The following is a 26,100-nucleotide window of genomic DNA, read 5'->3' on the forward strand; positions in this document are numbered from 1 at the left end:
ATAGACCAGTCACTCTTCATGGACACACAGCTGGGAACAGGGGAGGCTGGTCTCTCCTGCTTGATTGGTCTTCAACACAAAAGAGACAAACATTACATCTCTCATCTACTCTGAGCTCAGATGGGAAACATAAGAAGAGTTTCATTCTAAAACGCAACATATCACTTTACATTGTATCCATTTTCAGAAATGTTGGTAAATGAGATTTTATTGTTTAAAGAAATTAGGAAAGAGAATTTTTTTTTTTCACTATCTTATCATGGCATGGGGTTGTTCAATGACAGACATGTATTTGTTGAAAATCTATCACTTGATGGTTTCATTTCAGAGAGACAAATAATCATGTTTTTTTTTTGCAAAATGCTGTATATCTGCCTGAATCTAAATTGACTTGATTTGCCCTGATGAAATATGTATCAACCCCAACAAGAAAAATCCCTTAATTATAATCCACATTATTTTCCTGCAATGAGAAACTGGGTCAAATTAAGATATGGCATCTGCAAATGCATTCCTCTTTAGATATCTAGGTGAGACAACCACATATCACAGTCAAATATACAGGATACAAACAACCCATTCCTGATAAACAATGGACATATTGCGTTTCGCAAATAAAAAACTGTTTTATACACATCTCAAATATATTAATAAAAATGTGATAACATTAATATTGAAGGAACACACCCATAAGCAATCTGCTGAAAAAACAAATGTGATCTTTGGGGGGGATATAGCTTTTTGGAAATAAACTTAATAATTATTCAACAAAATTGTAATCTCACCTCTTAGCTTTGGTGTCATGTTCCCCAGAGAGACTCATTTTAGAGGCAGGGCCCCCTTCCTTCCTCTCCCCAGAGAGACTCATTTTAGAGGCAGGGCCCCCCTCCTCTCTCTCCCCAGAGAGACTCATTTTAGAGCACTGACCCCTGTAAACAGAGATCCAGCATGTTGGTTGTGGTTAACACAGTGACAACTAAACAGAGATCCAGTATGTTGGTTGTGGTTAACACAGTAACAACTAAACAGAGATCCAGCATGTTGGTTGTGATTAACACAGTAACAACTAAACAGAGATCCAGCATGTTGGTTGTGGTTAACACAGTGACAACTAAACAGAGATCAAGCATGGTGGTTGTGATTAACACAGTAACAACTAAACAGAGATCCAGCATGTTGGTTGTGGTTAACACAGTGACAACTAAACAGAGATCCAGCATGTTGGTTGTGGTTAACACAGTGACAACTAAACAGAGATCCAGTATGTTGGTTGTGGTTAACACAGTAACAACTAAACAGAGATCCAGCATGTTGGTTGTGGTTAACACAGTGACAACTAAACAGAGATCCAGCATGTTGATTGTGGTCAACACAGTGACAACTAAACAGAGATCCAGCATGTTGGTTGTGGTTAACACAGTGACAACTAAACAGAGATCCAGCATGTTGGTTGTGGTTAACACAGTGACAACTAAACAGAGATCCAGCATGTTGGTTGTGGTTAACACAGTGACAACTAAACAGAGATCCAGCATGTTGGTTGTGGTTAACACAGTGACAACTAAACAGAGATCCAGCATGTTGGTTGTGGTTAACACAGTGACAACTAAACAGAGATCCAGCATGTTGGTTGTGTTTAACACAGTGACTAATTCTTGAATGTCAATTGTTCTCATTCATTCATTTTCTCTTTGAGAAATATATTTTTAAGAACTTTCTCTTTTACCTCACTACATTCATGAAGAAAATGATGTACTTTTTACTCCATACATTTTCCCTGACACCCAAAAGTACTCGTTACATGTTGAATGCTTAGCAGGACAGAAAACGGTCCAATATGAACACTTATCAAGAGACCATCCCTACTGCCTCTGATCTGGTGGACTCACTAAACAGAGAACATCCCTGGTCCTCCCCTCCTCTGATCTGGAGGACTCACTAAACAGAGAACATCCCTGGTCATCCCTACTGCCTCTGATCTGGAGGACTCACTAAACAGAGAACATCCCTGGTCATCCCTACTGCCTCTGATCTGGAGGACTCACTAAACAGAAAACATCCCTGGTCATCCTTACTGCCTCTGATCTGGAGGACTCACTAAACAGAGAACATCTCTGGTCCTCCCCTCCTCTGATCTGGAGGACTCACTAAACAGAGAACATCCCTGGTCATCCCTACTGCCTCTGATCTGGAGGACTCACTAAACAGAGAACATCCCTGGTCATCCCTACTGCCTCTGATCTGGTGGACTCACTAAACAGAGAACATCCCTGGTCATCCCTACTGCCTCTGATCTGGATGACTCACTAAACAGAGAACATCCCTGGTCATCCTTACTGCCTCTGATCTGGAGGACTCACTAAACAGAGAACATCCCTGGTCATCCCTACTGCCTCTGATCTGGCGGACTCACTAAACAGAGAACATCCCTGGTCATCCCTACTGCCTCTGATCTGGAGGACTCACTAAACAGAGAACATCCCTGGTCATCTCTACTGCCTCTGATCTGGAGGACTCACTAAACAGAGAACATCCCTGGTCATCCCTACTGCCTCTGATCTGGAGGACTCACTAAACAGAGAACATCCCTGGTCATCCCTACTGCCTCTGATCTGGAGGACTCACTAAACAGAGAACATCCCTGGTCATCCCTACTGCCTCTGATCTGGAGGACTCACTAAACAGAGAACATCCCTGGTCATCCCTACTGCCTCTGATCTGGAGGACTCACTAAACAGAGAACATCCCTGGTCATCCCTACTGCCTCTGATCTGGAGGACTCACTAAACAGAGAACATCCCTGGTCATCCCTACTGCCTCTGATCTGGAGGACTCACTAAACAGAGAACATCCCTGGTCATCCCTACTGCCTCTGATCTGGAGGACTCACTAAACAGAGAACATCCCTGGTCATCCCTACTGCCTCTGATCTGGAGGACTCACTAACCAGAGAACATCCCTGGTCATCCCTACTGCCTCTGATCTGGAGGACTCACTAAACAGAGAACATCCCTGGTCCTCCCTACTGCCTCTGACTACTTTACTTTCACTTTTGATGCTTAAGTATATTTTAGCAATTACATTTACTTTTGATACTGAATTATATTTGAAACCAAATACTTTTAGACTTTTACTGAAGAGTATTTTACTGGGTGACTTTCACTTTTAATTGAGTCATTTTCTATTAAGGAATCTTTACTTTTACTCCAGTATGAGAATTGAGAACTTTTTCCACCACTGTTCTAACGTTCTAGAGACATATGAGCCACAGTTTCAACAGACATTTTGTAACTGCGTGGGCTACAAAGTTACTTTCAATTTCATATAAGGAATAAAGTAACGGTCACTGGGTGAATTCGTTTTGCATTGCCCGGCTCCCCGGGTGAGCAGAGTTTAAGCATTTTAGACCATTTCATTGTTCCTTAAAATAAAACTCCACTCACCTGTAGCACCGGGCCATGCAAAACGAACTTCCCACTGTCGCAGGGCACTGAGACGCAGAGTTCTAAACCCAGACGCGTTTCTTCAAGACATCTCTCTTACATTATTTTAACTAAACATATAATTTACTCGTAACCAAGTTTAGCTGTGTTTTTTTCCTCCTAAATGTGAGTTACTGTAGGACTTTAATAATTGTTAACAGGCCTACAAACCCAAAAGGTTTTAATTTGAGAATGTTCATTTGTATGCCTCAAATATTAAACTGTCTTAAAATATTTGATGATTAGTTGAATCAGGTGTGTAAGTGCTGGTCAGAACAAAAGGATGAGAAACCCTGAGATAAACATTAAACCATATAATGTAAAAGCTCCTCCGCCATCTTTACCAGACGTTTTACTGATAACATGTAGACCTACTGATTAGTTTCCACTTTGAAAACTGCTGTCTGTCAGCAACTCAGCTCAAGTAGCAGTTCTACTAACTAGTAATATCTCATTCCAGGTATTCATTATCTTACTCTGTCCATTAGAATAAATTAATGTTCAGAAATACTTACTTTATTTTTCAATAATCTCCATGTCGTGTTTTCTGCTCTGTCGTCTCAAAATGGATCCTGAACAAAAGAACAACTTTACTTTCTGTTTCCATCAGCCGCCTCCCCACCCTGAAAATAAAGTGTTTTATTGGTATTTTCCACTAGATGGCAGTAAACACCTGCTGTAACTACACTTTACAACTATGTGTTCGGTTTCATACAGGCAGTGTCCCAGAGTTGGATTGCTGATCTAGGATCAGGTCCCCCCTCTCCATGTAATCTGATTCATTATGATCTAGGATCAGGTCCCTCCTCTCCATGTAATCTGATTCATTATGATCTAGGATCAGGTCCCCCCTCTCCATGTAATCTGATTCATTATGATCTAGGATCAGGTCCCCCTCTCCATGTAATTTGATTCATTATGATCTAGGATCAGGTCCCCCCTCTCCATGTAATCTGATTCATTATGATCTAGGATCAGGTCCCCCTCTCCATGTAATCTGATTCATTATGATCTAGGATCAGGTCCCCCCTCTCCATGTGATCAGATTCATTATGATCTAGGATCAGGTCCCTCCTCTCCATGTAATCTGATTCATTATAATTCATCATTATGCTTTGTTTGGCTACTTGTTGTCCATTGTCTGAAGACGCCTATTGTGGTGAAATGTCAGGAACACATTTTTTAAAATGTACTTTGAATCGTTTTAGAAACTTTTAAAAGAACCACATGGATTCTAACTGGGGATTCAGCTAAAACGTGTATTTTTTGGACCAAATAAATTGATACCAACAGTGGACAATTCCCAGCAAAAGCATGGTGCTACAACTGTCAAGAGGAGAACAGGGGGAGTATTCCCCTTGGAGAACCCAGAGTGCAACACTGAAGAAAAACATACTGGAGAATAACAACAATCTCAATGGCGAAGCTCTAAAGAAAAAAGAGGAATTGTGAAAATCAGGACCACCATTCTTCCTCCTGTCCACCTATTGTCCCTGTATGAATCAGGAAGACCATTCTTCCTCCTGTCCACCTATTGTCCCTGTATGAATCAGGAAAACCATTCTTCCTCCTGCCCCACCTATTGTCCCTGTATGAATCAGGAACACCATTCTTCCTCCTGTCCACCTATTGTCCCTGTATGAATCAGGAAAACCATTCTTCCTCCTGTCCCACCTATTGTCCCTGTATGAATCAGGACCACCATTCTTCCTCCTGTCCACCTATTGTCCCTGTATGAATCAGGAACACCATTCTTCCTCCTGTCCCACCTATTGTCCCTGTATGAATCAGGAACACCATTCTTCCTCCTGTCCACCTATTGTCCCTGTATGAATCAGGAACACCATTCTTCCTCCTGTCCACCTATTGTCCCTGTATGAATCAGGAACACCATTCTTCCTCCTGTCCACCTATTGTCCCTGTATGAATCAGGACCACCATTCTTCCTCCTGTCCACCTATTGTCCCTGTATGAATCAGGAACACCATTCTTCCTCCTGCCCCACCTATTGTCCCTGTATGAACCAGGACCACCATTCTTCCTCCTGTCCACCTATTGTCCCTGTATGAATCAGGAACACCATTCTTCCTCCTGTCCACCTATTGTCCCTGTATGAATCAGGAACACCATTCTTCCTCCTGTCCACCTATTGTCCCTGTATGAATCAGGAACACCATTCTTCCTCCTGTCCACCTATTGTCCCTGTATGAATCAGGAACACCATTCTTCCTCCTGTCCACCTATTGTCCCTGTATGAATATTAGTTGGCATCTAATTGAAGAACATACTGCTTTATAGATCCCAGCCTGAACAAACAATTGTTTTGGCCGGACTTTGAGCACTTGCACTGGGCCTCAATTGAGTCTCCATGTGTCAAGCAGTACAGAGAAACACCCTCTAGATGACAGCAGAGGCTCTTGGATCTACCCTGTCTATCCACCAGTTTAGTGACCTTGTTCCATCAATATGTCCATACTACTTCACAACCCATTTGAGGTCTTGACCAGCAATGTCCCATTGGGCTCAACCAAGCCGAGAGTGAGGTTCTAGAAAGAGGACTGACTTTCATACCAACTCCTAAACAGGTGGACTGACTTTCATACCAACTCCTAAACAGGTGGACTGACTTTCATACCAACTCCTAAACAGGTGGACTGACTTTCATACCAACTCCTAAACAGGTGGACTGACTTTCATACCAACTCCTAAACAGGTGGACTGACTTTCATACCAACTCCTAAACAGGTGAACTGACTGTCATACCAACTCCTAAACAGGTGGACTGACTTTCATACCAACTCCTAAACAGGTGGACTGACTTTCATACCAACTCCTATACAGGTGGACTGGGAGGAGCTCCGGAGGGGATCTACACGTCTATCATAGAAGATTGAAGTTATCAGATCATTTTGAATATGAAACAGATTTTCCTCAGATACAATTTCCAAACCCCTCACATTGGGAACCTCAGTTGGAGTCAGAAACTATACAGACTCTGATACGTAGGGATGTGGCTTCCTTTTCACAATTCAGAACCAGACCTTTTTTATCAGCTTAACCTTATAAATGGTTAAAAATCCAGCTCTAGAAATATAGTGATTAAACCAGCAGATACGGGGCTCAGATTGTTGTAATGGATAAAGTGAATATCTTCTTGAAGCCAATAGACAATAGGATCATGTTAAACACTATGTTCCATTGTCCCACTCAACACAACCGGAAAACACAAAGATTAATCCAGGAGATAAACTGTATGAGGATAAGTACATTACAGATAAACAGATGGTCTGTCTTTTTGGGCCAGATTCTCCAAGGCCTAGGCAGTTTTACTTACTGCCTAAAATACATATCTCCTGAGACGTGGGCGGTTCCCTGCAGCTGACCAATAGGAAGTGATTGTGTCTCAGAGACGTGGGCGGTTCCCTGCATCTGACCAATAGGAAGTGATTGTGTCTCAGAGACGTGGGCGGTTCCCTGCAGCTGACCAATAGTAAGTGATTGTGTCTAAGAGACGTGGGCGGTTCCCTGCAGCTGACCAATAGGAAGTGATTGTGTCTCAGAGACGTGGGCGGTTCCCTGCAGCTGACCAATAGGAAGTGATTGTGTCTCAGAGACGTGGGCGGTTCCCTGCAGCTGACCAATAGGAAGTGATTGTGTCTCAGAATCTTACTGTATTGCTGAATATATAGACTTTTATTGCTGAATATATAGACTTGTATATCAACCCTCTATCCCAGAAACACCCAGCTATGTTCAGGATACTGATGAATGAAGGGTTTATTACTACTGTAGTACTGACTTTAATATCAACCCTCTACCCCAGAAACACCCAGCTATGTTCAGGATACTGATGAATGAAGGGTTTATTACTATTGTATTACTGACTTTAATATCAACCCTCTATCCCAGAAACACCCAGCTATGTTCAGGATACTGATGAATGAAGGGTTTATTACTATTGTAGTACTGACTTTAATATCAACCCTCTACCCCAGAAACACCCAGCTATGTTCAGGGTACTGATGAATGAAGGGTTTATTACTATTGTAGTACTGACTTTAATATCAACCCTCTATCCCAGAAACACCCAGCTATGTTCAGGATACTGATGAATGAAGGGTTTATTACTATTTTAGTACTGACTTTAATATCAACCCTCTATCCCAGAAACACCCAGCTATGTTCAGGGTACTGATGAATGAAGGGTTTATTACTATTGTAGTACTGACTTTAATATCAACCCTCTACCCCAGAAACACCCAGCTATGTTCAGGGTACTGATGAATGAAGGGTTTATTACTATTGTAGTACTGACTTTAATATCAACCCTCAGATCAACCCTTAGATTGGATTACCTTTAACATATTTTCTGTCTATATTAGCTGGTCAAGGTATTGATTATGTCACACTCTGACCTAGGAGAGCTGTGTTTTCTCTGTTTAGCTAGGCCAGGGTGTGATAGGTGGGTGGGCAATCTATGTTTTATTTTCAATGTTTTGGCCGGGTATGGTTTCCAATCAGAGGCAGGTGTCTTTCGTTGTCTCTGATTGGAAGCCATACTTAGGCAGCCTGTTTTTCCTTTGTCCTTGTGGGTAGTTATTTTCTGTTTAGTTCGTGAAACCTGACAGAACTGTTTTGCTGTCGTTTTGTTTGATTGTCAGAGTGTTCTGAGTAAAATAAATACAAGATGAACATCTTCCACGCTGCACCTTGGTCTACTCCTTTCAACAGCTGTGACAGATTAGCTGTTATCAATCGATGGTCAAGGTATTGATTATCTGTTATTAATTGATGGTCAAGGTATTGATTATCTGTTATCAATAGATGGTCAAGGTATTGATTATCTGTTATCAATAGATGGTCAAGGTATTGATTATCTGTTATCAATAGATGGTCAAGGTATTGATCATCTGTTATCAATAGATGGTCAAGGTATTGATTATCTGTTATCAATAGATGGTCAAGGTATTGATTATCTGTTATCAATAGATGGTCAAGGTATTGATCATCTGTTATCAATAGATGGTCAAGGTATTGATTATCTGTTATCAATAGATGGTCAAGGTATTGATTATCTGTTATCAATAGATGGTCAAGGTATTGATTATCTGTTATCAATAGATGGTCAAGGTATTGATTATCTGTTATCAATAGATGGTCAAGGTATTGCCAACTGCCTGTCCAAAAGGCCACGGTCGGTAGTAGCATAAAAACACATGTGAAGGACTACAACCTGAGGAGACGAGGTTTGTCCTCACAGCTCCTACAGGCCCTGGTGTATGAGGATGCAGTGCAGGTGGACAGCACTGATTGGTCCTGGAGAGCAGGAGGAGCAGAGGATGATGGGGAGGTGCACCTCAAACTAAGGCTCTTGGTGCTCTTTGTGAAGAGAAGCGGTAGATTGAGGATGATGTCTTCACTGCCAAGATGTTCTACTCACATGATCAGGAACTGATCGTGGAGGCCTTACAACATTACACAGAGCAGGAACTGATCGTGGAGGCATTACAACATTACACAGAGCAGGAACTGATCGTGGAGGCCTTACAACATTACACAGAGCAGGAACTGATCGTGGAGGCCTTACAACATTACACAGAGCAGGAACTGATCGTGGAGGCCTTACAACATTACACAGAGCAGGAACTGATCGTGGAGGCCTTACAACATTACACAGAGCAGGAACTGATCGTGGAGACCTTACAACATAACACAGAGCAGGAACTGATCGTGGAGGCCTTACAACATTACACAGAGCAGGAACTGATCGTGGAGGCCTTACAACATTACACAGAGCAGGAACTGATCGTGGAGGCCTTACAACATTACACAGAGCAGGAACTGATCGTGGAGGCCTTACAACATTACACAGAGCAGGAACTGATCGTGGAGGCCTTACAACATTACACAGAGCAGGAACTGATCGTGGAGGCCTTACAACATTACACAGAGCAAGATGGATGTTGTCTTGGGGAAAGAGCTGTCCTTGCTGGAAAGCTTGATGAGCTCCAGCATGCAGAAGGACAATGTGAATCGTTCAGAAGGGCTTTTATTGAGGGCAGAAACTATGAAGAGGAGGAGGATGACTATTATGATGTCGATGATGACGATGACTACGACCGTGATATTGATGGAGGAACAGATTAAAGAAAAAAAATAAGCAAACACGTTTCGTGTTCGCCAAAAAGCATGTGGGAGACTCCTCAAACATATGGAAGAAGGTACTCTGCTCAGATTAGACTAAAATTGAGCTTTTTGGCCATCAAGGAAAATGCTATGTCTGGCGCAAACCCAACACCTCTCATCACCCCGAGAATACCATCCCCACAGTGAAGCATGGTGGTTGCACCATCATGCTGTGGGGATGTTTTTCATAGGTAGGCACTGGGAAACTGGTCAGAAATGTTTGCACATGGAAGAAGTGGTCAGAAAGTGACATTTTGGATCTGAATGCCAAAACATTCAAGAGATGAAGATGCTCAAAGTTGACCCACTTCGCATACCCCACCATATCATTAGACATTCATGTCTTCATAACTATAAAAGAGAAATGGTTGAATTTGATCTCATTTCACTTTTACTGCAGTGGGCTAAATCAGGGTCCCACAGAGTGTTTCTTGATAGTCTTTAAACAAATCTACTTTGAAACAAAAGTGTACACCATAAACACATGGCTATGGTTTAAATGTTTAAATGTATTACATTTGAGTTTGCATCCCAATATTACACTTTAAATACAGTAACAGTCAAAACTTTGTACACGCCTACTCATTCCAGGGTTTTTCATTATTTCTACTATTTTCTAGACTGTAGAATAATAGTGAAGACATCACAACTATGAAATAACACGTATGGAGTTATGTAGTAAACAAAAAAGTGTTAAACAAACCATAAATATATTTTTGATTTGAGGTTTTTCAAATTAGCCACCCTTTGCCTTGATGTCAGCTTTGCACACTCTTGGCATTCTCTCAACCAGCTTCACCTGGAATGCTATTCCAACAGTCTTGAAGGAGTTCCCACATATGCTGAGCACTTGTTGGCTGCTTTCCTTCACTTTGTGGTTCAACCCGATCTCAATTGGGTTGAGGTCAGGTGATTGTGGAGGCCAGGTCATCTGATGCAGCACTCCATCACTCTCCTTCTTGGTCAAATAGCCCTTACACAGCCTGGGTGTGTTGGGTCATTGTCCTGTTGATAAACAAATTATATTCCCGCTAAGTGCAAACCAGATGGGATGGCATATCACTGCAGAATGCAGAGCACCATCACACCTCCTCCTCCATGCTTCACTGTGGGAACCACACATGCAGAGATTATCCGTTCACCTACTCTGCGTCTCACAAAGACATGGCGGATGGAACCAAAAATCTCAAATTTGGACTCATCAGACCAAAGGACAGATTTCCACCAGTCTAATGTCCATTGCTCATGTTTCTTGGCCCAAGCAAGTCTCTTCTTCCTATTGGTGTCCTTTAGTAGTGGTTTCTTTGCAGAAATTCGACCATGAAGGCCTGATTCACGCAGTCTCTTCTGAACAGTTGATGTTGAGATGTGTCTGTTACTTGAACTCTGTGAAGCATTTATTTGGGCTGCAATTTCTGAGGCTGGTAACTCTGGGTCCTCCTTTCCTGTGGCGGTTCTCATGAGAGCCAGTTTCATCATTGTGCTTGACGGTTTTTGCGACTGCACTTGAATAAACTTTCAAAGTTCTAGACATTTTCCTGATTGACTGACCTTCATGTCTTAAAATAAGGATGGACTGTCATTTCTCCTTGCTTATTTGAGATGTTCTTGCCATAATATGGACTTGGTCTTTTACAAAATAGGGTTATCTTTTGTATTCCACCCCTACCTTGTTACAACACAACTGATTGGCTCAAACGCATTTTAAGAAGGAAAGAAATTCCACAAATGATCTTTTTTACAAGGCACACCTGTTAATTGTAATGCATTCTAGGTGACTACTTCATGAAGCTGGTTGAGAGAATGCCAAGAGTGTTCAAAGCTGTCATGAAGGCAAAGGGTGGCTACTTGGAAGAATCTAAAATAAAAAATAAAAATGAATTAGTTTAACACTTTTTTGGTTACTACATGATTCTATATGCGTTATTTCGTAGTTTTCATAGTGTTGATGTCTTCACTATTATTCTACAGTGTATAAAATAGTAATAATAAAGAAAACCCTGGAATGAGTAGTTGTGTCCAAACTTTGACCGGTACTGTACATCACAGAAGACTGAAAATTAACAAAACTGTTTGAGATAGAAACACTGGGATCAAACCCAGGTCTGTAGTGACGCCTCTAGCACTGAGATGCAGTACCTTAGACCGCTACGCCACTCGGTCACCAATGGTACACCATTGACATTTAAATTGAATTGAAATGTTAACGTCTAATTACAAAGATGACAGCAGAATGTCACCTTAAATGGTCATGTCTATTATCTATATTTCTATAATTTCAATATGTTTCCTATGGAGAATTGACAGCATAATTAAAAACAACAGATATTTCTATTCAAGTCAACGTTCTGATATGTGGTCCTCCAACCATCTTTGTGGTACCATTCAAGTCAACATTCTGATGTGTGGTCCTCCATCCATCTTTGTGGTACCATTCAAGTCAACGTTCTGATGTGTGGTCCTCCATCCATCTTTGTGGTACCATTCAAGTCAACGTTCTGATGTGTGGTCCTCCAACCATCTTTGTGGTACCATTCAAGTCAACGTTCTGATGTGTGGTCCTCCATCCATCTTTGTGGTACCATTCAAGTCAACGTTCTGATGTGTGGTCCTCCATCCATCTTTGTGGTACCATTCAAGTCAACGTTCTGATGTGTGCTCCTCCATCCATCTTTGTGGTACCATTCAAGTCAACGTTCTGATGTGTGGTCCTCCAATCATCTTTGTGGTACCATTCAAGTCAACATTCTGATGTGTGGTCCTCCATCCATCTTTGTGGTACCATTCAAGTCAACATTCTGATGTGTGGTCCTCCATCCATCTTTGTGGTACCATTTGAAAGTTGACATTTAAATTTGAATCCCATTTTAGTGCATTTATCAGCCACAACATTCAAGAGCATCTTGTGTCTCAACCGATGGGGGGCACAACACAAACCCCTTAGATGATGTCAAATGCAGTAGATAAAGATAAAACACATGCAAATATGAAACAAATCAGAGTTAACTTGTTCAGTTAATTGAGGTTTAAGGTAAAAACATGTACTAAAGTGCCTTCAGAAAGTATTCATACCCCTTGACTTATTCCAATTCAAAATTGATTAAATTTATCATTTTTCTCACCCATCAACACACAATACCCCATAATGACTAAGTGAAAACATGTTTTTAGAAATGTTTGCAAATGTATTGAAAATTAAATACAGAAATATTTCATTTATATAAGTATTCACACCCCTGATTTAAGGACATTACATCAAAGTTGGATCAGCCTGTAGTGTGGTTTTCCACTTTAATTTTGAGTGTGACTCCAAATCCAGAACTCCATGGGTTGATAAATTGGATTTCCATTGATTATTTTTGTGTGATTTTGTTGTCAGCACATTCAACTATGTAAAGAAAAAAGTATTTAATAAGATTATTTCTTTCATTCAGATCTAGGATGTGTTGTTTAAGTGTTCCCTTTATTTTTTTGAGCAGTATATAAAAACAGCATTTTACATTGGCGCATGATGTTCAGAAAATATTTTGCCTCCAATACCGCCGGTGATTAGCGCTACAATTTACAAAATTACTATTCGAAAACATTGGTAAAATATAATATTTTCATTCAAAGAATTATAGATTAACAACTCGTGAATGCAACCGCATTGCCAGATTTCAAAATAACTTTACTGGGAAATCACACTTTGCAACAATCTGAGTACTATGCTCAGAAAAATACACTAGGCGATACAGACCAGCGCCATCTTGGAGTCATCTACAATCATAAATAGTATTAGAAATATTCACTTACCTTTGATAATCTTCATCAGAAGGCACTTCCAGGATTCCTAGGTCCACAACAAATGTTGTTTTGTTCGATAAAGTTCACAATTTATGTCGAAATAGCTCCTTGTTGTTTCCACGTTCTGTAGGCTACTCCAAATGTACGAAGCGCGCGGAACATGTCGCCACGAAAAGTACAAAAAAATCTATTTACGTTCGTTCAAACATGTCAAACGTTGTATAGCATAAATCTTTAGGGCCTTTTCAATCAGAACTTCAATAATATTCAAAGCGGACGATTGCATTGTCTTATAAAACATTTCGGAACAAAACATTCCCCACATGCACGCGCGCCATAGTAGTAATGGCCATCCGCTTGTGACCAAGTTTCCAGGCTTCTCGTTCGGTCTGTTTTTACCGGAGAAGACTCAAACCACTTTGTAAAGACTGTTGACATCTCGTGGAAGCCTTAGGAAGTGCTAAATGAGTAACCAGTCCCTGTGTGTTTCATAGGCAAAGGCTTGAAAGTGATTCCACACATCAGATTTCCACTTCCTGTTAGGATTTGTCTCAGGGTTTTGACTGCCATATGAGTTCTGTTATACTTACAGACACCATTCAAACAGTTTTAGAAACTTCAGAGTGTTTTCTACCCAAATCTACTAATAATATGCATATTCTAAATGGCCCGAGTAGTAGGCCATTTAATTTGGGTACGTTTTTCATCCGGCCGTGAAAATACTGCCCCCTACCCTAGAGAAGTTAAGTCTGCACAGACAACTAATTACCTTTTATACACTATATGCTGACTGCCACATATACAAAGGATGTGCTTGTTTATAAAAGCGTTGAACCGGCACTGGTCGTTGAGCTTCTCAACTATGCACTGTTGAGTGGATAGTTGATTCTCCGTTTTAGCTAATCTTATAATAAAGTGTTGTTTGAAATAATCTGCAGTCTTTCTTCCTTTGATTAGATATTCCACAACACGTTGCATCAACCAATGGTTCCATGCCACGTCTTGGACTGTGCAGTCAGGCACCAGATTGTTATAACATATGATGTGGTAAGCTGATACGTAAAACATCTATCCAGGTGTTGAAAGATCTGGCAGGAGTCCGCAACGTCTGAGCAGAGGAACTCGCCCAACCTGTTATTGATGCTGTGTTCATATCAAGTAGAAGCTCAGAAAATACTACTTGTAAACTGGGAGCAATGAGTTGTGTGCCTTCATGTATTTTGAACTAGTTGAGAACACATTGGATATTGGCAAACAAGCTGCATCAACCATAAACTGAAAGTACAGCTGTCATGCTGCTTAATACATTATAGTGTTCAACAACCATATTGATAGACTGTTTTTATAAATATTGTTTTGTTGTTTCATTTAGCTAATGACAATGCTGTTATGGAGGTAATGTCTTCAGTATGAGAAGTTAGAGTTCAGCATGTGGGAGAAGTCAGAGCTCAGAGATGATAGACAAGTCTCCCACTAATAACCAGGTGGAGGGGCGTTCCAGTGGATTGATAGATGAGTCTCCCACTAATAACCAGGTGGAGGGGCGTTCCAGTGGATTGATAGATGAGTCTCCCACTAATAACCAGTTAGAGGAGCGTCCAGTGGATTGATAGATGAGTCTCCCACTAATAACCAGTTAGAGGGGCGTTCCAGTGGATTGATAGATGAGTCTCCCACTAATAACCATGTGGAGGGGCGTTCCAGTGGATTGATAGATGAGTTTCCCACTAATAACCAGGTGGAGGGGCGTTCCAGTGGATTGATAGATGAGTCTCCCACTAAAAACCAGTTAGAGGGGCGTTCCAGTGGATTGATAGATGAGTCTCCCACTAATAACCAGGTGGAGGGGCGTTCCAGTGGATTGATAGATGAGTCTCCCACTAATAACCAGGTGGAGGGGCGTTCCAGTGGATTGATAGATGAGTCTCCCACTAATAACCAGATAGAGGGGCGTTCCAGTGGATTGATAGATGAGTCTCCCACTAATAACCAGTTAGAGGGGCGTTCCAGTGGATTGATAGATGAGTCTCCCACTAATAACCAGTTAGAGGGGCGTTCCAGTGGATTGATAGATGAGTCTCCCACTAATAACCAGTTAGAGGGGTGTTCCAGTGGATTGATAGATGAGTCTCCCACTAATAACCAGTTAGAGGGGCGTTCCAGGCATCCAGTGGATTTATGTCTAACTTTTTTCATCCCAACTGACATGAGAGAAGTTAGGAAGCCACCATGTTACTTTGACCTGTCTTGAGTTTTCAGATGAGTCCAGATAAAGGAGAGGAGGCCACTTCAGATTGTTGTGATGCACCCATAGTCCTGTTCTCTCAGCATCATACAGTAGTAACAACAGAATGATTAGTGTCCTGTTCTCTCAGTATCATACAGTAGTAACAACACAGAATGATTAGTGTCCTGTTCTCTCAGTATTATACAGTAGTAACAACATAGAATGATTAGTGTCCTGTTCTCTCAGTATCATACAGTAGTAACAACATAGAATGATTAGTGTCCTGTTCTCTCAGTATCATACAGTAGTAACAACATAGAATGATTAGTGTCCTGGTCTCTCAGTATTATACAGTAGTAACAACATAGAATGATTAGTGTCCTGTTCTCTCAGCATCATACAGTAGTAAGAACAGAATGATTAGTGTCCTGTTCTCTCAGTATCATACAGTAGTAACAACAGAATGATTAGTGTCCTAGTCTCTCAGTATCATACAGTAGTAACAACAGAATGATTAGTGTCCTGTTCTCTCAGTATCAAAAAGAAGTAACAACATAGAATGATTAGTGTCCTGTTCTCTCAGTATCATACAGTAGTAACAACACAGAATGATTAGTGTCCTGTTCTCTCAGTATCATACAGTAGTAACAACAGAATGATTAGTGTCCTGTTCTCTCAGTATCATACAGTAGTAACAACAGAATGATTAGTGTCCTGGTCTCTCAGTATCATACAGTAGTAACAACAGAATGATAAGTGTCCTGTTCTCTCAGTATCATACAGTAAGTAGTAACAACATAGAATGATTAGTGTCCTGTTCTCTCAGTATCATACAGTAGTAACAACAGAATGATTAGTGTCCTGTTCTCTCAGTATCATACAGTAGTAACAACACAGAATGATTAGTGTCCTGTTCTCTCAGTATCATACAGTAAGTAGTAACAACATAGAATGATTAGTGTCCTGTTCTCTCAGTATCATACAGTAGTAACAACAGAATGATTAGTGTCCTGTTCTCTCAGTATCATACAGTAGTAACAACATAGAATGATTAGTGTCCTGGTCTCTCAGTATCATACAGTAGTAACAACATAGAATGATTAGTGTCCTGTTCTCTCAGTATCATACAGTAGTAAGAACACAGAATGATTAGTGTCTGATCATAAGGTGTAACGTAAACGCAGAGAGTCAGGAAGCAAGTGCAGTTAGTGAGTTTAATGTTGAGGAACATGGACTGATACAAAACAAGAGAAGTGTTTAAAATAGAAACATAACCAGTACTGACTGATGGGAGATAACAACAGAGTGTCTAACATAGAAACATAACCAGTACAGCCTGATGGGAGATAACAACAGTGTCTAACATAGAAACATAACCAGTACTGCCTGATGGGAGATAACAACAGTGTCTAACATAGAAACATAACCAGTACTGACTGATGGGAGATAACAACAGAGTGTCTAACATAGAAACATAACCAGTACTGACTGATGGGAGATAACAACAGAGTGTCTAACATTGAAACATAACTAGTACTGACTGATGGGAGATAACAACATTGTCTAACATAGAAACATAACTAGTACTGACTGATGGGAGATAACAACAGAGTGTCTAACATAGAAACATAACCAGTACTGACTGATGGGAGATAACAACAGAGTGTCTAACATAGAAACATAACTAGTACTGACTGATGGGAGATAACAACAGAGTGTCTAACATAGAGACATAACCAGTACTGACTGATGGGAGATAACAACAGTGTGTCTAACATTGAAACATAACCAGTACTGACTGATGGGAGATAACAACAGTGTGTCTAACATTGAAACATAACCAGTACTTACTGATGGGAGATAACAACAGAGTGTCTAACATAGAAACATAACCAGTACTGACTGATGGGAGATAACAACAGAGTGTCTAACATAGAAACATAACCAGTACTGACTGATGGGAGATAACAACAGAGTGTCTAACATAGAAACATAACCAGTACTGACTGATGGGAGATAACAACAGAGTGTCTAACATAGAAACATAACCAGTACTTACTGATGGGAGATAACAACAGAGTGTCTAACATAGAAACATAACCAGTACTGACTGATGGGAGATAACAACAGAGTGTCTAACATAGAAACATAACCAGTACTGACTGATGGGAGATAACAACAGAGTGTCTAACATAGAAACATAACCAGTACTGACTGATGGGAGATAACAACAGAGTGTCTAACATAGAAACATAACCAGTACAGCCTTCTTCTATCTATTACTGTACTGTCATATTGTGATCAATATTAAAACATTTCCACCTCTCTTCTTCCATCTATTACTGTACTGTCATATTGTGATCAGTATTAAAACATTTCCACCTCTCTTCTTCCATCTATTCCTGTACTGCCATATTGTGATCAATATTAAAACACTCCCACCTCTCTTCTTCCATCTATTACTGTCCTGTCATATTGTGATCAGTATTAAAACATTTCCACCTCTCTTCTTCCATCTATTACTGTACTGTCATATTGTGATCAATATTAAAACATTTCCACCTCTCTTTTTCCATCTATTACTGTACTGCCATATTGTGATCAATATTAAAACACTCCCACCTCTCTTCTTCCATCTATTACTGTCCTGTCATATTGTGATCAGTATTAAAACATTTCCACCTCTCTTCTTCCATCTATTACTGTACTGCCATATTGTGATCAATATTAAAACATTTCCACCTCTCTTCTTCCATCTATTCCTGTGCTGCCATTGTAAGGGGTGCGTAACTCGTGCCAGGGAAGTCAGACGCAGGAGAGCAGAACTTGGTAATAGCCGGAGCGGTTTAATATATAAAAATAACGGCATACAAAAACAACAAACACATACGTACAAAACCCGTCGCGCACCAGTAAAACAAGTGCACAGGCACATACAATTGTCACGATTCCGTACGGCAGGAGGAAAAGGCAGAGTCAAAAGCAGGAGACGTAGTCCAGTAGTGCCGTAGAACGGTATATTTATTGCACCGAAAAAAACACTCGGCGTAATAAGAGGGCATCGGGTGTGCCCAGAGACCACACGGGAACACAGTAAACCCCGAGAAAACAAAGATACGCACGGGGAGCAGCCCGGCAAATATAACATTCCTCTAGCGAGAATACGCTGGGGAAAAATTTGCAAAAACACAGAAGGTTCACAGACCTGCCCGCTGACGAATAAACAATCCCGCACAAAACACAAACCAAAAGGAACAAACTAAATACCCCCCCTACTAATTACAGAAAAGGAAACAGGTGCGGACTTAAACAGACAAAACACAACGAACACAGAACATAGATCGGTGGCAGCTAGTAGACCGGCGACGACGACCGCCGAGCGCCGCCCGGCCGAGGAGGGGCACAATTTTCTTTGGATACTGTGACAACAATAAACAATTCCCAAAAGGACATGGGGGAAACAGAGGGTTAAATATACAACATGTAATGAAGGAATTGAAACCAGGTGTGTGGGAAAACAAGACAAAACAAATGGAGAGCAACCGACTTCGGCAGAAGTCGTGACAGCCATATTGTGATCAATATTAAAACATTTCCACCTCTCTTCTTCTATCTATTACTGTACTGTCATATTGTGATCAATATTAAAACATTTCCACCTCTCTTCTTCCATCTATTACTGTACTGTCATATTGTGATCAATATTAAAACACTCCCACCTCTCTTCTTCCATCTATTACTGTCCTGTCATATTGTGATCAGTATTAAAACATTTCCACCTCTCTTCTTCCATCTGGTTGATGATCCTTTATTAGTCACATCTGTCACATCATTTCATTCAGTTGAATTGAGTTCATACAGAAACAAGATTGTTGTGTCAAGAATTTGACAAATAAAACATTGTGCAATATTTACAAACACCAAGAAGCCCAATAACAACCAGATCAGTGATGTGTAAATGAAACCAGTTTAACAACACAGTGGGGTGATTTATTATATTAATGAATGACTCTAGATGACAATGTCTGTCAAGTTCAATGGTGTTTATTCATGAATATTTACAATCATATGTTTACACACTAGAGAGATATTCTACATTGTTCATACCAAACACCCTGGATAGAGGGGTTTACACGCTAGAGAGATATTCTACATTGCTGCTCCAGTGTGTCTTACTGAACATGACTAGAGAGATATTCTACATTGCTGCTCCAGTGTGTCTTACTGAACATGACTAGAGAGATATTCTACATTGCTGCTCCAGTGTGTCTTACTGAACATGACTAGAGAGATATTCTACATTGCTGCTCCAGTGTGTCTTACTGAACATGACTAGAGAGATATTCTACATTGCTGCTCCAGTGTGTCTGACTGAGCATGACCATGATTAGAGTGAAACATCATGTTCTGTTTGACACAGAGACCACCTGACACAGGAACGCTGAGGCGCTACAACCCAAAAGATGAAACCCTGGATAGAGTGGCTCAGTGAATGTTGAGGTGGATGTGATCAGGTGGGTCAGTGTGTCAGAGGAGGCTCTGTAGAAGGACAGAGTGCCGGCTGGCCAGTCCAGATACACTCCTACTCTGTGGGGGCTGGAGGGGTGGACGTCTATGGCAGTGGAGTTAGTATTGTGCCATGCAGTGTAACTGTAGTCATAGCAGATCAGACTCCAGGACTTGTCATTGGCTCCAATCCAACAGTCATCACCCCTTCCTCTCCTGCTGATTCCTTTATATGTCACTCCTATACCAGCCCCCCCACTCCACTCTACCTCCCAGTAACAGCGCCCACTCAGACCCTCTCTACACAGCACCTGTCTCCAGTCCTCAAATCTCTCTGGGTGATCAGGATACGGCTGGTCCTCTCTCCTCCATGTCACCTTTCTGTTCTCCTCAGACAGAGAGAGGAGTCTGTTTACTGTGTTTAGGTCCAGTGTGAGATCACAGACATCTGATGGATGAAACCAGACACAATATTAGAAATCATCATCATTCACATTAGAATGTTAACTCACTATTCACTAATTCATTTAATGTAGATGTTTCTAGGTATCAAAAGGAGAAGTTAAGGTAACTTGAGACTTGTTGAATGATCATATGTTATACTGTATGGTAATATAAAACACACTTATTCACATTAATTACACACACACACACACACACACACACATCAACTCTTTGTAAACGTTGGTGTCCCTGATTTTTGCTTCTGTAGAACTACAGATGATATTTAACATGACCAAGTCAGTAATGATGGTGGTCTTTGACTTAACTTGAATTAAGACTTATTCTTAGTCATATTCTTCACAGCAGTCAACACTCACATTTTCTAAGTCCAGGTTTCATTCTGTTCTCTCCACCATGTTCCACACTGTAGCGGTAAGCAGAAGAACAGACAGTCATTGAGGGATACACCTGAACACACACACACACACACACACACACACACACACTGGACACACACGCACTGGACACAAACACGCACTGGTCAAGCGTTGGTAAGAACGTTTTCAGTGTTTGTGTCCAGTGTGTGTGTGAGTCCAGTGTTTGTGTGAGTCCAGTGTGTGTGTCCTGTGTGTGTGTCCTGTGTATTTTTCCTGTGTGTGTGTGTGTGTGTGTGCGCCCAGTGTGTGTGTGTGAGGTCAGTGTGTGTGCATGTCCAGTGTGTGTGTGTGTATGTCCTGTGTGTGTGTGTGTGTATGTCCTGTGTGTGTGTGTGTGTATGTCCTGTGTGTGTGTGTGTGTGTCCTGTGTGTGTATGTCCTGTGTGTGTGTGTGTGTGTGTCCTGTGTGTGTGTGTGTATGTCCTGTGTGTGTGTGTGTGTGTGTGTGTGTCCTGTGTGTGTGCGTGTGTGTGTATGTCCTGTGTGTGTGTGTGTGTATGTCCTGTGTGTGTGTGTATGTCCTGTGTGTGTGTGTGTATGTCCTGTGTGTGTGTGTGTGTATGTCCTATGTGTGTGTGTGTGTATGTCCTATGTGTGTGTGTGTGTATGTCCTGTGTGTGTGTGTGTATGTCCTGTGTGTGTGTATGTCCTGTGTGTGTGTGTGTATGTCCTGTGTGTGTGTATGTCCTGTGTGTGTGTGTGTGTGTGTGTGTGTCCTGTGTGTCCTGTGTGTGTGTCCTGTGTGTGTGTCCGTGTGTGTCCTGTGTGTGTGTGTGTGTGTGTGTGTGTATGTCCTGTGTGTGTGTGTGTGTGTGTGTGTGTATGTCCTGTGTGTGTGTGTGTATGTCCTGTGTGTGTGTATGTATGTCCTGTGTGTGTGTGTGTATGTCCTGTGTGTGTGTGTGTATGTCCTGTGTGTGTGTGTGTATGTCCTATGTGTGTGTGTGTGTGTGTGTATGTCCTATGTGTGTGTGTGTGTGTGTATGTCCTGTGTGTGTGTGTGTCTGTGTGTATGTCCTGTGTGTGTGTGTGTGTCCTGTGTGTGTGTCCTGTGTGTGTGTGTGTGTATGTCCTGTGTGTGTGTGTGTGTGTGTGTATGTCCTGTGTGTGTGTGTGTATGTCCTGTGTGTGTGTATGTATGTCCTGTGTGTGTGTGTGTGTGTATGTCCTGTGTGTGTGTGTGTGTATGTCCTGTGTGTGTGTATGTATGTCCTGTGTGTGTGTGTGTATGTCCTGTGTGTGTGTGTGTATGTCCTGTGTGTGTGTGTGTATGTCCTGTGTGTGTGTGTGTGTATGTCCTGTGTGTGTGTGTGTATGTCCTGTGTGTGTGTGTGTGTGTATGTCCTGTGTGTGTGTACTGTGTGTGTGTCCTGTGTGTGTGTGTGTGTGCCCTGTGTGTGTGTGTGTCTGTGTGTCCTGTATGTCCTGTGTGTGTGTGTATGTCCTGTGTGTGTGTGTATGTGTGTTTCACACTTGGACACACACATACACACACAAGACACATTCACACACACACACACTGGACACACACACACACACAGGACACACAGGACACACACACAGGACACACACACAGGACACACACACAGTACACACACACACACACACACACAGGACACACACACAGGACACACACACAGTACACACACACACACAGCATACAACTTTGTCCAAGTGGTGGTCAGAATGTTTGTCTTAACTAGCCTGATAAGTCAAACATGTCTGATATGAACATTGACATAAACCCTCTACATACTTGAGTTTCTCCAGTCTGCAGTGTGGATCCTCCAGTCCAGCAGAGAGCAGTCTGACTCCTGAGTCTCCTGGGTGATTGTAGCTCAGGTCCAGCTCTCTCAGGTGTGTTGGGTTTGACCTCAGAGCTGAGACCAGAGAAGCACAGCCTTCCTCTGTGACTAGACAGCCTGACAGCCTGCAAAGAGTCAAATCATATTAAAATCACACTGCTATTCTTTGGTGGTGAAAATAGTGGCAGTATATTTTCTTCAACATATTCAGATACGCCAGTGTCATGAAACCTGCCATATCTATTCAGAAATTAATGTATCATAATATAAATTACAGATTATCAAAGTTTTGCCTGCAGATAGAAACATGTATAGTACAAATATTTGAGTAGACTGACCAGACCAGTTTAAAAGCAGTATCAGTCAAAAGACAGACAGTGAGGTATCAGATTTAGATTGTATTGAGTATACAGTCCACATCATATCTATTTTGACAGTGAAGATAACATTTTAAATGTGGCTCTAAACTCCAACATTTTGGATTTCAGATCAAATGTTTCATATGAGGTGACAGTATATAATGTCACCTTTTATTTGAGGTTATTTTCATACATTTCTGTTTCACCATTTAGAAAAATAAAAGCACTTTATGCATCTAGTCCCCCTATTTAAAGAAGTCATACGTTTTCTGACCAATTCACTCATAGTGGCTTAAAGTACATTTATAGTGTATTAAAGCAGTCAAAAGATTAGTGTTTGGTTGTAAACTAGTTGGTCACATTTGCAGTTTGTTTTGCCCAATAATAAAACGGTGGAGGATGACTGGATAATTTTCTGTCTAAGTGAGTAGATAACATGTTTCTAAACACTACTAAATGAACCCTGATGATAACATGATTAATACAAATCATGAATGAATCAAGAATAATAATGAGAGAGAAAGTTAGAGGCTACAACAAAACATGCTAACCTCTCACCATTACCAACAACAGAGGCTACAACAAAACATGCTAACCTCTCACCATTACCAATAACAGAGGCTACAACAAAACATGCTAACCTCTCACCATTACCAATAACAGAGACTACAACAAAACATGCTAACCTCTCACCATTACCAATAACAGAGGCTACAACAAAACATGCTAACCTCTCACCATTACCAATAACAGAGGCTACAACAAAACATGCTAACCTCTCACCATTACCAATAACAGAGGCTACAACAAAACATGCTAACCTCTCACCATTACCAATAACAGAGGCTACAACAAAACACGCTAACCTCTCACCATTACCAATAACAGAGGCTACAACAAAACATGCTAACCTCTCACCATTACCAATAACAGAGGCTACAACAAAACATGCTAACCTCTCACCATTACCAATAACAGAGCCTACAACAAAACATACTAACCTCTCACCATTACCAATAACAGATGATACAACAAAACATGCTAACCTCTCACCATTACCAATAACAGAGGCTACAACAAAACATGCTAACCTCTCACCATTACCAATAACAGAGGCTACAACAAAACATACTAACCTCTCACCATTACCAATAACAGAGGATACAAAAAACATGCTAACCTCTCACCATTACCAATAACAGAGGATACAACAAAACATGCTAACCTCTCACCATTACCAATAACAGATGATACAACAAAACATACTAACCTCTGTCGTGACGTTGTATTAGTTAATGTGACGACTGTTGCTCATCGAATGATTAACGGTTTATAATTACGTGATTAAATGAATTAAGCAATGAATCAAGCAATTATTAACTCATTAACCTGGGGCACCATGGGAACATTGTTTTGATTGAGTTTCTATTTCCCAAATTAACTCAAAGGATATCAGAATATCGATTACAACAGTCGCTAAATTAATCAATTTCCTCTACAGTCTCATAATCTGAAAGTCGTATAATCCGGGAATCTGCACAGACCCGGGCTTTACCACTGAATTTACCACACCAATCTTAGTTGATTATTTATTTACTAGCAAGCTAAAATGATGATAAAAATGCACATACACAAAACACAGTCTAGCTATTGATTAGGACTTAGTATAACGGGCCAACACACTATGGCGCTTGTTACCCAAAATGGGGATTTTAAAGAGAGAGAAAGAAAGGAAGTACACGAGAGAAATATACATTTGGGTTCATTTGTCAGCCATGCTTATTTAAAATTAGCCTTGCCCCGAACTGCCGCTCTTATGGGTCAGAATATAATGATGTAATTACGTGTTGTAGTTCTCAGGTGGGAAGCTCCGCGTGGGTCGTTTAGGCTTCTAAATGACGCAGTTCTCCGGCGCAACTCTCTGGTTGTCCTCACGATGTCAGTGTCCTTCTTGGCTAAGTGGTCTGATCCTCACCCTTGATCGGAAAGGGGTCTTCTGAGGACAGACAGCTCTGTAGCTCAGAGCTCACAGCTTCGGCTCGAATGGTGTCGATACCACGATTCAATGGAGAGTGGAGGCTGGGTGGTTCGGCTTGAATTCACCCGCTTAGACACAGCTACTCGTCCGTAGCTCGTGTAGAAAAATATTTCTTTGTCTTCAACCTTGTGTTTCGTTTGGGGTTCGTCAACTTTGTTAGACCTTGGCTGCAGCTTGGGGTCAATAGTCTACTATGTTAATTCTTCACTCTCCTGTCTTATACCCTCGGGTCAGAAGTGGGTGTAACAGCCTTTAGGGCGATTCTCTGGGCGGACCAAGTCAAGGGGGCAAGGCTTAGATTTGGCTAAAAATCCGATTTTAGACACTAACTTCACATTTCATCTTTATCAAAACATTCTGTTTGATTTGGATATTTTCCAAACAGCGTACAATGTATAAACATCAGGCATATACTGGGAAAACTCTTAAAGGTACAATGTTTTCATAATAACGTCATCTCTTAACCTTTAAAAACAAATACAAAAGTTACATACATTTTAATATTCCACTTTTCGTCATAACCACCATTGTGGCTGACGGAAACCATTGTTCCAAAGTCCCTTTATTGCATGTTTAAGGTTCTGAGGCCAGTTCTCCATTGTTAGGACAAAGGAATTTCTCTGTATTATGGGCATGAGGTGTCATAAAACCCCCACATCTTCAGACCCCTAGATCTCTCCTCCTCTGTTGGGGGTTTGGGAGATAATCTGTAGGGTGGTGGTCTCCTGTACCCTGACCTGATCAGGACAGTCATGACAGTCCCCCTCTGGTAGGTTCAACTTGGAATGATTCTGCATGTTGCAACCCACCATAAGAATGACCATCGGATG

The 26,100-nt window shown here is 41.1% G+C and overlaps 1 protein-coding gene and 2 long non-coding RNA genes across 3 annotated transcripts in view; 1 reads left to right on the plus strand and 2 right to left on the minus strand.

The window, feature by feature from the left end:
- Window positions 1-819, minus strand: part of LOC115149675 (uncharacterized) — a 2,899-nt gene extending 2,080 nt beyond the window's left edge. Inside the window, exons 1-2 of the long non-coding RNA XR_003866931.1 lie at window positions 786-819; window positions 1-69 (exon numbers count right to left, since the gene is read on the minus strand). The exon at window positions 1-69 is cut by the window's left edge and continues 48 nt beyond it. This is a non-coding gene — a long non-coding RNA (uncharacterized LOC115149675). The remainder of the gene's footprint in view (window positions 70-785) is intronic.
- Window positions 1-26,100, plus strand: part of LOC115149648 (tripartite motif-containing protein 16-like) — a 1,197,515-nt gene that overhangs the window by 633,337 nt on the left and 538,078 nt on the right. The window lies entirely within an intron of this gene.
- LOC115149663 (uncharacterized) lies at window positions 18,021-18,250 on the minus strand. The gene is made up of 2 exons (XR_003866918.1): window positions 18,184-18,250; window positions 18,021-18,063 (listed from the first exon to the last, which is right to left on the minus strand). It is a non-coding gene; the product is annotated as an uncharacterized LOC115149663 (long non-coding RNA).

The sequence above is a fragment of the Salmo trutta genome, chromosome 15 (assembly GCF_901001165.1).
Source record: "Salmo trutta chromosome 15, fSalTru1.1, whole genome shotgun sequence".
Lineage (NCBI taxonomy): Eukaryota > Metazoa > Chordata > Actinopteri > Salmoniformes > Salmonidae > Salmo > Salmo trutta.